Consider the following 14,469-nt stretch of genomic DNA (forward strand, 5'->3'; position numbering starts at 1 on the left):
CACAAAGGCTTTTAGTCCAATTGTGCAGCTTTTAGGCTCTGGAAACTTGGTTCTGAGAGATGGGAAAGATCAAAAGCCTCACAACTATTTGTGGCAAAGCTTTGACTATCCTTCTGATTCAATTTTGCCAGGAATGAAGCTTGGATGGGACCTCAGAACTGGCCTCAATCGACGTTTTACAGCATGGAAGAATTGGGATGACCCTTCCTTTGGAGGCCTCACAGTTGAACTTTTATTACACAGTTATCCTGAAGAAGTAGCCTGGCAGGGCACAACAGAGTATATGAGAAGCGGTCCCTGGAATGGTGTTCGGTTCAGTGGCATTTCTCATGCGACGACCAATCCACTTCATGAAGGAGAGTTTGTCTGGAATAAAGATGAGGTGTATTCAGTTTATAATGTGACAAATGAGTCACTGATTACCAGATTTGTCTTGAACCAGACATTATACTCAGTACTGGACATGATATGGATTGAAGAAGATCAAAGGTGGATCACTTTCAGTTATATACCGATTGATAACTGCGATAGATATAGCCGTTGTGGCCCTAATGGAAACTACGTTGAGGGTGAGACGCCAATTTGTCAGTGCTTGACGGGCTTTTTTCCAAAATCACCCAAGAGATGGTATGCAATGGACTGGTCTGAAGGATGCACCCGTAATGAATCATGGAGTTGCAAGGAAAAAAACAGGGATTATTTTGTCAAATTTAGTGGGCTCAAATTGCCAGATACTAAATATTCTTGGGTCAATGCAAGTATGACACTTGTGGAATGCAAAGCCAAATGCTGGGAAAATTGTTCTTGTACTGCTTATGCTAATTTAGATGTCAGGGGAGGAGGAAGTGGTTGTGCTATGTGGTTCGGTGATTTAATTGATATAAGGCAGATTCCCTTTGATGACCAGGATTTATATATTCGCCTTGCTTCTCCAGAAACAGGTGCAGCCTTTTAGTGACCATTTTTCAATCATCTCTTGGATCCTTTGGCAACCTCAACTTTTTGTCTATTAACTCTTCATTTTGTTGTGAAGCTGAACATGATGGAGCTAATGGAAATAAAACAATGGTGATTACTGCACCGGTGACCACTGTATTGGCTATTATGATGCTTTTCACTTTGTTCTGCTTTTACGAGCGTAGAAGAAACTCTATAGGTAAGCATTCCCATTGCAACCGCCTTCACTTTTCTCCCACTTTTCCCATCTTCTTGTGATAACTGGAGTATAATTGAACATGGTTGAGCTTGATGCCAATTTGTTTCCTAATGGACGGAATGATTTCCTTTCCTTGTTTTTTTCTTTGACTATTTTTCTCACTTAGTTTACCAAAGTGTACTAAGTAACAACGACAAAGGCTCCTAAGGAAATATGGAGCTACATATAAATTATAGCTAATGCTACTAATAGTTGTGTTTTATTTATATAATACATTTAATGTCCACAATTGAACAAAGAAACCTTGCTAACAGCAAACAATGAAGAAGGATCTAACGGAAATATGGAGCTCAAAACCTTGATAGCAATAAACAATGAAGAAGGTTATGAAGGAAATACGGAGCAACGTATCTATGACCTTGCGGTAATAGTTAATGCTACTAATAACTACTCATCAGACAACAAGCTTGGCCAAGGTGGTTTTGGTCCTGTATACAAGGTAAGCATGCAATCAACTTTTACTAAGAGTGAAAGTTTACAATTATTCTTGCTGATTTATGAGGTTAAATATTCAGAATCATTTATATGAGGTAAAAATGGCAGGGTATACTTGTGGACAGACGAGAAATTGCGGTGAAACGGCTTTCACAAAGTTCTTGCCAAGGGCTGCAAGAATTTAAGAATGAAGTCAAATTGTGTGCCAAACTTCAGCACCGTAATCTTGTTAAGGTTCTTGGTTGTTGCATTCAAGGAGAGGAGAAAATGCTCATATATGAATACATGCCCAACAAGAGCTTAGATTCATTTATTTTTGGTTTGTACGGCTAACGAACTATCAACTTGCAGACTTGCGTCCATTTCTTTTATTTCTTTCTCGGACAATGACAAGTATCATTAAATTGAAAATTTGTAGGTTCTAAAAGAAAACTTCTTGATTGGTCCAAGCGCTTCACATTATCCATGGAATTGCTCGGGGCTTATGTATCTTCATCAGGATTCTAGATTAAAAATCATCCATAGAGACCTCAAAGCTAGCAATGTATTACTGGATAGTGAATTAAATCCAAAAATATCAGATTTTGGTTTGGCAAGAATATTTGGAGGAGATCAAATTGAAGATAACACAAGACAAATAGTTAGTACACAGTAAGTATGTTTTATGATATCTTTATTTTGAATATATGCACATTAACTGAATATGATATTAATTTCTTTATGATGTATAATAGTGGTTACATGGCTCCTGAATACGCAATTCGTGGGCTATTCTCCATCAAATCTGATGTGTTCAGCTTTGGAGTATTGTTATTAGAAATAGTGAGTGGCATGAAAAACAGGGAGCCTTTTTGCCAAGCCAAAGCATTAATCTTATTGGACATGTTAGTACCAAGGAGCCTTACTTTTCTCTTATCATTGCTGAAATTGGTTACTGATTCAATGTTTCGAATTGCTGTAGGCATGGAGGTTGTGGAATGAGGGAATCCCACTTGAATTCTCCGATAAACATTTGGGGGAGTCTTGCATTGAATCAGAAGCATTACGATGCATCCATGTCGGTCTTCTTTGTGTGCAATACCATGCTAATGATAGGCCAAACATGACATCTGTTGTTATAATGTTGAGTAGTGAAGGTGTCTTACCTGAACCTAAAGAAGCTGGTTTACTTTTAGAAAATATCCCAATTAAGAGAGAATCTCCTAATAGTCGTACAAATCTTTCAAGTAATAAAGTATCTATCACCTTGTTAGAAGCCAGGTAAGGTCAATTTTACTTTGATTTTGGACCGCTAATGAGAGTACTCTTAAGGAAAAGACTGTATTTGCAATAGTGAAAGATATTGTTGATTCTAAATAGCTCCCTTCTTTTTGTGCTTGAGTTTAAATAAACAATTTCTTCTTCGATTGTGTTTTACCCCATTTTTTTTTTTTCAAAAAAAAAGTTGCATCAGACAAATGAAAGAAGACATTATGCATGAAAATTGCACGAACTTGTTCCAGAAAAGTTTAATAATAGGTACCTCGCAAATTTTAACTTGTAGCATCCTAAAAAGAACTTCTTTTTTTTTTTTTTACTTTTTTATTGTTTGAACTATCGGGATCGGAATTGAACAACAAATAAGATCACAGTTGTAGAAATGATTAAAACTCACCATATGATTATGTTGTGAACAATTTTATGAATTTATTTGCTTATAATAAAACTAATTTCCTTACATTTAGACAAGCTGAAAATATACGTTGATGATGACAGATGAAAATTTTGTCCAATATCTTGTTTTTAAAAGAAAAGAGGGAAAAAAAGCGTCTGAATCTTTCTTCTCTTGATCGTATTATAAGAATTTTGGCCAATCTTTCTCTTTGTAATTGGCAGATAAATATAAAATAAAGTAGAAGTTTTTGTTTTGAATTCCAAATATGTCATCACTATCTTACCTTATTCCTACATTGAAAAGTCTCCTGTCGTAGCCGTAAAGTATGCGGTATTCTGACTTGAGGTACACCAAGTCAACCTGCTTGGGCTGTTTGATTTTCATTTAGTAGATCAATTCATCAAGGGAATGGTAATTCGTCCTTATACTTTTCAGAATCTAAAATACGACTTATTTAACCCCCAACAAATATATATATATTTTACATAAAAGGGCCAAAAAGAAACTTGCACTTTTTTTTTTTGGTATTTTCATTTTTGTCCCTCGCAACATAGTTCACTTGCATTTCCAGCGCAGTCGTCTAGCTGCCTCCATGGGTCCTCATTTGATGCTCACCACCGATGCTTATCACCTGATAAGTAATCTGGACGGTTTAGATTTAATATTATTAAATAATTATTTTCAAATAAAAAAATTATATTTTTAAAAAATGATAGTTAAGAGATTATTTTTATTTGTTATCTTATACCTATTAAAATAATTATTTTAAATAAATAAAAATAAAAATAAATCTGGACCGTCCATATCTGGAACTGATGAGCATTGGGTGCTCATCAAAACTGATGAACACCCAATGTAAATCCCCATCAACCGTACTCAAATGCAATAATCTAATACTTTTTTTAATACGTATTTATATAAAATAAATAATATGTTATTTTTAAGTAAATTAATGAAAATGTGGAATTTCCTAGGTGACGGCCTTTTTTCATGCTTTTATTAAGGGTTTTGGGAAAATTGCAATCAATCAAAATTTTCCAATCCTCTCTTTCTAAAATGAAAATGTGAAATTCTGTTATTTTCTAAACCAAGCATAATACTTTTTTGGTCCTATTTATAAGTCACTTTATTAAATTTTTAATATAAATATATTATTTTGTCTTTCATTTATAATAGTGTAGATAGTTTTTCTTAAAGATGAATATATTAAATAGACGTAAAGTTAAAAAGTTGTTGTATTTTAATGGGGAGTTAATGCGGTTTAAAGTTTTTCTTGGTCTGTTTAAAATATACTAGAAGTGTTTTATAAATAGGATAAGAGAAGTAATATTAAAACCCTTCCAATTTTTTCCCTTCACCTACGCTGCATTATTTTCTTGTTGCTAAACTATTTTGTCAACCACGCTGGGAAAAAAAAGAAGAAAGAAAGGTGGCAAATAGTTGTCTCTTCGTGTACATTAGGTGAACAATTCCTTTCATTAACGGAGAATTTGAATTGCAGTTTTTCAGGACCCCTTTGGAATAATTTTTAAATAGTTTTTTAATTGTAATTTCCAGAGTATGAGGTAAGTATGCGAGAGAAAATTTATCTCAATTTATATAAAAGGTGCTTATAAGCACTTATTTAAACCAATCCAAACAAACATTTAATGTCGTTAATTACATGATGACTAAAGTTTATATATTTGATAGCGATTATTATTTTGTATATATGATATATATAACTCATTTTGAAAGCTGACCATCAAGAAAACATGCGTGGACACTATTCAAATTAAACAATAAGGCCAAGTTATTATTTTTTTAATAAGACCATTAATTTATGAGAGAATTACAATTAAATCCCATAGAAGAGAAATAATTACCGAAAGGTCCCAATAACAACCTCAACAACCTATAATGACAAGTCCTATAGTGAGAATGACAACCTCTGGGACTTGTTTTTCAATTGTTTTTCTTCCTTTGGACCTCATTATAATTCTCCCTTAATTTATTCAGGAGGAGTTTGGTAAACTCAAAAACATTTAAGAAAAGTACTTCCCCGCAAATTAAAATAAAATTCCTCTAACATATGTGAATCATTTTTCAGGAGAATTATGAAATCCTAATAAATAAATATAATACGGAATTACCATTGTTTTCTATATCAGAATACATTGGTATATGTTTGTCTACTTGCGAAACTGTTTTTTGACAATTACATTTTTTCTCGTAATAATTCTCCCTCTTTCTTTTGCTGTTACATGGTCCCAAAAAGGAATGTAGGTAGCAAAATCTTATTGAATTTGCCATTGAAACTTTGAAACCCTTGAAATCCTTGCAACTTCAACGATAAGAATGTTTTATTGATGACTAATTCATGATCATTTGATCCCGTCAAAATTTGTATACTATATATCTATTAATAGATTGTCACTTAGTTTTTCTTTAAGAAATAATAACCATATCATTATTTTTTTATTTTCGTATAATATTTTAATATAAAAAACGATAATTTCATTGACGTAAAAAGGAGCAAAGAACAACTTGATTGTAGAAATCAATTACGTTCATTATCGAAAAAAAGAAATCAATTATGTTGAATCCATTGCTAAAAAACAATAAAAATTTAGAATGAAAGGCCTGATCCTTCCTTTCCCTGACCCTGCTACAAGCATTTGATGGATCTCAGTACACGTGCAAGGATCTGTTAGTTTGTTGGCAGAAAGCATTACGTTGAATTTGAACTTTGGGTTTGGAATTCTGAATACGATGTCAGAAAGTCATTATCTTATTCTTGCATTGTGCAGGAAAGAGAACAGTTTTTTCGCACTGCAAGAGCACCAAGTCAACCCGCATACTTCTGCCTTCTGGTGGGCTGCCCTTTCAACATGTGCCCCATCAGGATCATGGGTATATTTATTTAATCTAGGCTAGACAAATTCATTGAATCCATGGCTATCCTTCCTTATTTGCTTGTTCTTCCCAATCTGCTTTTGTTCTTCCCTAGATTTTCTTTTGCAACTGATACCCTCACCCAGTTCGAGTCTCTTCCTGACGGCCAGACCTTGGTTTCTGAAAATGAAATCTTTGAATTGGGTTTCTTTAGCCCTGGTAGTTCCACAGACCGCTATGTTGGAGTCTGGTACCACAAAATCCCAGGTAAAACTGTTGTTTGGGTTGCCAACCGAGGCAGACCTATCAAAAACAACTTTGGCATGTTGAGAATAAACACAGAGGGACATCTTGTGCTTCTTGGCCAAAACGAGACAGTTGTTTGGTCAGGAAATTCCACCACAAAAGCTTGGAGTCCAATTGTGCAGCTTTTAGGCTCTGGAAACTTGGTTCTAAGAGATGGGAAAGATCAAAAGCCTCACAACTATTTGTGGCAAAGCTTTGACTATCCTTCTGATTCAATTTTGCCAGGAATGAAGCTTGGATGGGACCTCAGAACTGGTCTCAATCGACGTTTTACAGCATGGAAGAATTGGGATGACCCTTCCTTTGGAGACCTTACAGATGAACTTGTACTACACAATTATCCTGAAGACGTAGTCAGGCAGGGCACAACAGAGTATATAAGGAGTGGTCCCTGGAATGGTGTCCGGTTCAGTGGCATTTCTCATGCAACGAACAATCCACTTCATGAAGGAGAGTTTGTCTGGAATAAAGATGAGGTGTATTTCGTTTATAATGTGAGAAATGAGTCACTGATTACCAGATTTGTCTTGAACCAGACATTATACTCAGTACTGGACATGATATGGATTGAAGAAGATCAAAGGTGGATCACTTTCAGTTATATACCGATTGATAACTGCGATAGATATAGCCGTTGTGGCCCTAATGGAAACTGCGTTGAGGGTGAAACACCAATTTGTCAGTGCTTGACGGGCTTTTTTCCAAAATCACCCAAGAGATGGAATGCAATGGACTGGTCTGAAGGATGCACCCGTAATGAATCATGGAGTTGCAAGGAAAAAAACAGGGATTATTTTGTCAAATTTAGTGGGCTCAAATTGCCAGATACTAAATATTCTTGGGTCAATGCAAGTATGACACTTGTGGAATGCAAAGCCAAATGCTGGGAAAATTGTTCTTGTACTGCTTATGCTAATTTAGATGTCAGGGGAGGAGGAAGTGGTTGTGCTATGTGGTTCGGTGATTTAATTGATATAAGGCAGATTCCCTTTGATGACCAGGATTTATATATTCGCCTTGCTTCTCCAGAAACAGGTGCGGCCTTTTAGTGATCATTTTTCAATCATCTCTTGGATCCTTTAGCGACCTCAACTTTTTGTCTATTAACTCTTCATTTTGTTGTGAAGCTGAACAGGATGGAGCTAATGGAAATACAACAATGGTGATTACAGCACTGGTGACCATTGTATTGGCTATTATGATGCTTTTCACTTTGTTCTGCGTTTGCAAGCTTAGAAGAAACTCTATAGGTAAGCATTCCCATTGCAACCGCCTTCACTTTTCTCCCGCTTTTCCCATCTTGTGATTACTGGAGTATAATTGAACATGGTTGAGCTTGATGCCAATTTGTTTCCTAATGGACGGAATGATTTCCTTTCTTTGTTTTTTTCTTTGACTATTTTTCTCACTTAGTTTACCAAAGTGTACTAAGTAACAACGACAAAGGCTCCTAAGGAAATATGGAGCTACATATAAATTATAGCTAATGCTACTAATAGTTGTGTTTTATTTATATATTACATCTAATGTCCAAAATTGAACAAGGAAACCTTGCTAACAGCAAACAATGAAGAAGGATCTAACGGAAATATGGAGCTAAAAACCTTGATAGCAATAAACAATGAAGAAGGTTATGAAGGAAATACGGAGCAACGTATCTATGACCTTGCAGTAATAGCTAATGCTACTAATAACTTCTCATCAGACAACAAGCTTGGCCAAGGTGGTTTTGGTCCTGTATACAAGGTAAGCATGCAATCAACTTTAACTAAGAGTGAAAGTTTACAATTATTCTTGCTGATTTATGATGTTACATATCCAGAATCATTTATATGAGGTAAAAATGACAGGGTATGCTTGTGGACAGACAAGAAATTGCGGTGAAACGTCTTTCACAAAGTTCTTGCCAAGGGCTGCAAGAATTTAAGAATGAAGTCAAATTGTGTGCCAAACTTCAGCACCGTAATCTTGTTAAGGTTCTTGGTTGTTGCATTCAAGGAGAGGAGAAAATGCTCATATATGAATACATGCCCAACAAGAGCTTAGATTCATTTATTTTTGGTTTGTACGGCTAACGAACTATCAACTTGCAGACTTGCGTCCATTTCTTTTATTTCTTTCTCGGACAATGACAAGTATCATTAAATTGAAAATTTGTAGGTTCTAAAAGAAAACTTCTTGATTGGTCCAAGCGCTTTCACATTATCCACGGAATTGCTCGGGGGCTTATGTATCTTCATCAGGATTCTAGATTAAAAATCATCCATAGAGACCTCAAAGCTAGCAATGTATTACTGGATAGTGAATTAAATCCAAAATATCAGATTTTGGTTTGGCAAGAATATTTGGAGGAGATCAAATTGAAGATAACACAAGACAAATAGTTGGTACATAGTAAGTATGTTTTATGATATCTTTATTTTGAATATATGCACATTAACTGAATATGATATTAATTTCTTTATGATGTGTAATAGTGGTTACATGGCTCCTGAATACGCAATTTGTGGGCTATTCTCCATCAAATCTGATGTGTTCAGCTTTGGAGTATTGTTATTAGAAATAGTGAGTGGCATGAAAAACAGGGAGCCTTTTTTGCCAAGCCAAAGCATTAATCTTATTGGACATGTTAGTACCAAGGAGCCTTACTTTTCTCTTATCATTGCTGAAATTGGTTACTGATTCAATGTTTCGAATTGCTGTAGGCATGGAGGTTGTGGAATGAGGGAATCCCACTTGAATTCTCCGATAAACATTTGGGGGAATCTTGCGTTGAATCAGAAGTATTACGATGCATCCATGTCGGTCTTCTTTGTGTGCAATACCATGCTAATGATAGGCCAAACATGACATCTGTTGTCATAATGTTGAGTAGTGAAGGTGTTTTGCCTGAACCTAAAGAACCTGGTTTACTTTTAGAAAACATCCCAATTAAGAGAGAATCTCCTAATAGTCATACAAATCCTTCAATTAATAAAGTATCTATCACCTTGTTAGAAGCCAGGTAAGGTCAGTTTTACTTATTGATTTTGGACCACTAATAAGAGCACTCTCAAGGAAAAGCCTGTGTATTTGCAATAGTGAAAGATATTGTTGATTCTAAATAGCTCCCTTCTTTGGGCATTGTGCTTGAGTTTAATAAACAATTTCTTCTTCCATTGTGTTTTACCCCATTTTGGGGGGAAAATAAAAAGTTGCATCAGACAAATGAAAGAATACATTATGCATGAAAATTGCACGAACTTGTTCCGGGAAAGTTTAGTAGTAGGTACCTCGCAAATTTTAACTTGTAGCATCCTAAAAAGAACTTCTTTTTTTTTTTTTTTACTTTTTTATTGTTTGAACTATCGGGATCGGAATTGAACAACAAATAAGATCACAGTTGTAGAAATGATTAAAACTCACCATATGATTATGTTGTGAACAATTTTATGAATTTATTTGCTTATAATAAAACTAATTTTCCTTACATTTAGACAAGCTGAAAATATACGTTGATGATGACAGATGAAAATTTTGTCCAATATCTTGTTTTTAAAAGAAAAGAGGAAGAAAAGGGTCTGAATCTTTCTTCTCTTGGTCGTATTATAAGAATTTTGGCCAATCTTTCTCTTTGTAATTGGCAGATAGATATAAAATAAAGTTGAAGTTGTTGTTTTGAATTCCAAATATGTCATCACTATCTTACCTTATTCCCACATTGAAAAGCCTCCTGTCGTAGCGGTGAAGTATACGGTATTCTGACTTGAGGAACACCAAGTCAACCTGCTTGGGCTGTTTGATTTTCATTTAGTAGATCAATTCATCAAGGGAATGCTAATTCGTCCGTTTACTTTTCAGAATCTAAAATATGACTTATTTAACCCCCAACATATATATATATATATATATTTTACATAAAAGGGCCAAGAAGAAACTTGCACTTTTTTTTTGTAATATTTTCATTTTTGTCCCTCGCAACATAGTTCACTTGCATTTCCAGCGTAGTCGCTAGCTGCCTCCATCAACCCAATGCAATAATCTAATACTTTTTTTAATTCGTATGTATATAAAATAAATAATACTCCTCCGGTCCTAATTATAAGACCCAATTGACTTATCTGAGGAGATTAAGAAAGTAAGTTAAGTTGGTTATTTATAATAAATAAGTGTTGTCATTCCTAAAATATCCTTGCTAATTAAGTATATTGGCTAAAACTATCATTATTAGAAGGATTATCTTGGAAAAAATGCATAAATATAAGAAACAAAATGGATTGGGTCTTATAATTAGGACCAAATAAAAAGTCAAATTGGGTCTTATAATAAGGACCGGAGGAGTATGTTGTTTTAAAAGTAAATTTAATGAAAATGTTGAATTTCCTAAAATAAAATAAAGATTAACCACAATATAACTATTTTTTTTCTATGAAAAGAGAGTAGATAAACAATAAAAAATTATCAAAGATATACTAATTCCATTTTGGGGTGACCGCCTTTTTTCATGCTTTTCTTAAGCGTTTTGGGAAAATTGCAATCAATCAAAATTTTCCAATCCTCTCTTTCTAAAAGGAAAATGTGAAATTCTGTTATTTTCTAAACCAAGTATAATACTTCTCTGGTCCTATTTATAAGTCACTTTATTAAATTTTTAATATGAATATATTATTTTGTCCATCATTTATTATAGTGTAGCTAGTTTTTTTCTTTAAAGATGAAGATATTAAATGAAGGTAAAGTTAAAAAGTTGTTATATTTTAATGGAGAGTTCATGCATTTTAAGATTTTTCTTGATCTGTTTAAAATATGTTGGAAGTGCTTTATAAATAGGATTAAAGGAGTAATATTAAAATCCTTCCAATTTTTTTATTTATCTACTACATTAATGTACAAAATTGAACAAAGAAACCTTGCTAACAGCAAACAATGAAGAAGGATTGATAGAAATATGGAGCTAAAAACCTTGATAGAAATGAACAATGAAGAAGGTTATGAAGGAAATACAGAGCAACGCATCTTTGACTTTGCAGTAATCGCTAATGCCTACTAATAACTTCTCATCAGACAACAAGCTTGGCCAAAGTGGTTTGGTCCTGTATACAAGGCAAGGATGCAATCAACTTTTACTAAGAGTGAAAGTTTACAATTATTCTTGCTGATTTATGATGTTACACATTCAGAATCATTTATATGAGGTAAAAATGGCAGGGTATACTTGTAGACGGACAAGAGATGGCGGTCAAACGGCTTTCACAAAGTTCTTGCTTGCCAAGGTCTGCATGAGTTTATGAATGAAGTCAAATTGTGTGCCAAACTTCACTACCGTAATCTTGTTAAGGTTCTTGGTTGTTGCATTCAAGGAGAGGAGAAAATGCTCATATATGAATATATGCCCAACAAGAGCTTAGATTCATTTGTTTTTGGTTCGTATGACTAAAGAACTATCAATTAGCTTACTTATATCCTTTTCTTTTATTTCTCCCTGGGTAATGATGAGTATCATTACATTAAAAATTTGTAGGTTCTGAAAGTAAACATCTTGATTGGTCGTTTTCACATTATCCAAGGAATTGCTCGAGGACTCATGTATCTTCATCAAGATTCTGAATTAAAAATTGTCCATAGAGACCTCAAAGCAAGCAATATATTATTGGATAGTGAATTAAATCCAAAAATATTAATTTTGGTTTGGCAAGAATATTTAGAGGAGATAAATTGAAGATAACACAAGACAAATAGTTAGTACATAGTAAGTGTGTTTTTATGATATCTTTATTTTGAATATATGCACATTAACTGAATATGATATTAATTTCTTTATGATGTATAATAGTGGTTACATAGTTTCCTGAATATGCAATTCATGAGCTATTCTCAGTCAAATATGACGTTTTCAGCTTTGAAGTACTATTATTAGAAATAGTGAGTGGCACGAAAAACAAGAAGCCTTTTTGGCCAAGCCCAAGCGTTAATCTTATTGGACATGTTAGTGCCAAAGAGCCTAACTTTTCTCTTATCATTGCTGACATTGGTAACTGATTGAATGTTCGAATTGCTATAGGCATGGAGGTTGTGGAAGGAGGGAATCCCACTAAAATTTGTCGATGAACATTGGGGAACTCTTGCATTGAATTAGAAGTATTGCGATGGATCCACATCGGTCTTCTTTGTTTGCAATACCATGCTAATGATAAGCCAAACATGACATTTGTGGTTATCATGTTGAGTAGTGAGGGTGTCTTGCCTGAACCTAAAGAACCTGGTTTTCTCTTAACACATTCCAGTTAGGGAAGAATCTCGTAACAATCATACAACACTTTCAAATAATGAAGTATCTATCACTTTGTTAGAAGCCAGATGAAATCGATTTTGCTTATTGATTTTGAGACACTAATGGGCATAGTTTAAAAGATAAGATTGTCTATTTGCAATAATGCAAGATGATGTGTTTAAAAGATTCGAAACTGCTCTCTTATTTTGGGGATTATGCTTGAGTTCAAATGAAAACAATTTCTTTTTCAATTGTGTTTCACCCAATTTAAAAAAAAAAAAAACTGCAACAGAAATAGTCAACCCAACATATTTTTAATATTTTCATTTTGTCCTTCGCGACATAGCTCACTTGTATTCTCAATTGTCCTCTAGCTTTTGGCCAAAAAAAAAAAAATTGTCCTCTAGCTGCGTCGATGACCTCTACTCAAATGCAATGATCTAATATCGTTTTAATATATTTATATATATAATGAATAATACTATGTGATTTTCAAGGAAGTTTAATGAAAATATTCAATTTCTAAAACAAAATAAGGATTAATCACAATATAACAATTTTATTTTTTCCTATGAAAAAAGAGGGAATAGACGTATAAAATGATAAAGGATATAATATTTCATTTTGGGGTGAGAACGAGATCGCCCCATTCAAGTCCTTTTCTTATGGGTCTGGAAAAATTTCTCGCCCCTATAGTGGTTGACTAGTTGTCTTCTCGTGTACGTTGGGTGAACAGTCGCCTTCACTAACGGAGGATTTGATTTGCAATCTGTTAATACAGTGAATGACACAATGACCGAAGTTTATATTTGATAGCAACTATTTTTTTTTCTATATACTCTTCTTTCAGTACTTAATATAAGATATAATTAGAGAGTTAATATTAATCTTACATATAAAATTATTTTATATAATTATTAACTTTTTTTCATATTAACTCTGTTGATATTTCCTCAATAATAATTAAATAAGAGAAAAAAAGAAAAATTAAAAGATACTTGGTGTTTTTAAAAAAAACATATCATATTAATTAATTTAATTAACATTTTGAAGATACTCAAATTAACTAATTAGATTTTATATTAAGTACCGAAGAGTATAATATATATATATATAACTCATTTTAAAAACTGACCGTCAACAACCCATACGGGGACTAAAGACTATTCAAAATTAACCATAAGGCACGTGTAAAAAATATAAAATGTCTTTTTTTTAATAAGACCATTTACTTAGGAACAGTTTGGAAAACCACAAAAAACACTTAAAAAAGTACTTTAGGCAAGGAAAGATAAAACCCCTCTCACATATTAAAATTCTTTTTAAAAACACTATAAATCCTAATAAATAAATATAATATGGAACTACTATTGTTTTCTATATTAGAGTTTATTATTATGTGTTTGTTTGCTTATGAATTTTTTTTTATCATTACATTCTTTTCTCGTAATAACAATCAACTCCAATCAAAATATAAAATAAATTTTAAATAGTATTTTGACATGTGAATGATCAGTTCAATTTTAAAAATACTAATTAAAGAAATTAAGAAACTTTTAACCTAATTACTTTTGGCGTACAAAAGAATAGAGAAGAACATAGAGGCAAAACCAAAACTAACCCAACCTCTCCAAAAATCTAATTTATTCTTTTGTACAAAAATTTAAGTAGAGTTGCCAAAGGTGAAGCGCTTGAATAGCTCTAAGTTTTCAAAACTCGTTTCGATGATTTATA

The 14,469-nt window shown here is 33.3% G+C and overlaps 2 pseudogenes; both read left to right on the forward strand.

Annotated features, from left to right (window-relative positions):
- The window catches only part of LOC114762322 (G-type lectin S-receptor-like serine/threonine-protein kinase At4g27290), a 21,974-nt pseudogene extending 18,965 nt beyond the window's left edge, over positions 1 to 3,009 (forward strand).
- Positions 1 to 9,514, forward strand: part of LOC114762330 (G-type lectin S-receptor-like serine/threonine-protein kinase At4g27290) — a 15,889-nt pseudogene extending 6,375 nt beyond the window's left edge.
- Positions 9,515 to 14,469: the final 4,955 nt, after the last annotated feature.

This window comes from Neltuma alba, unplaced genomic scaffold, assembly GCF_004799145.2.
Source record: "Neltuma alba isolate B1F8T4 unplaced genomic scaffold, ASM479914v2 tig00011210_pilon, whole genome shotgun sequence".
NCBI classification, from domain to species: domain Eukaryota; kingdom Viridiplantae; phylum Streptophyta; class Magnoliopsida; order Fabales; family Fabaceae; genus Neltuma; species Neltuma alba.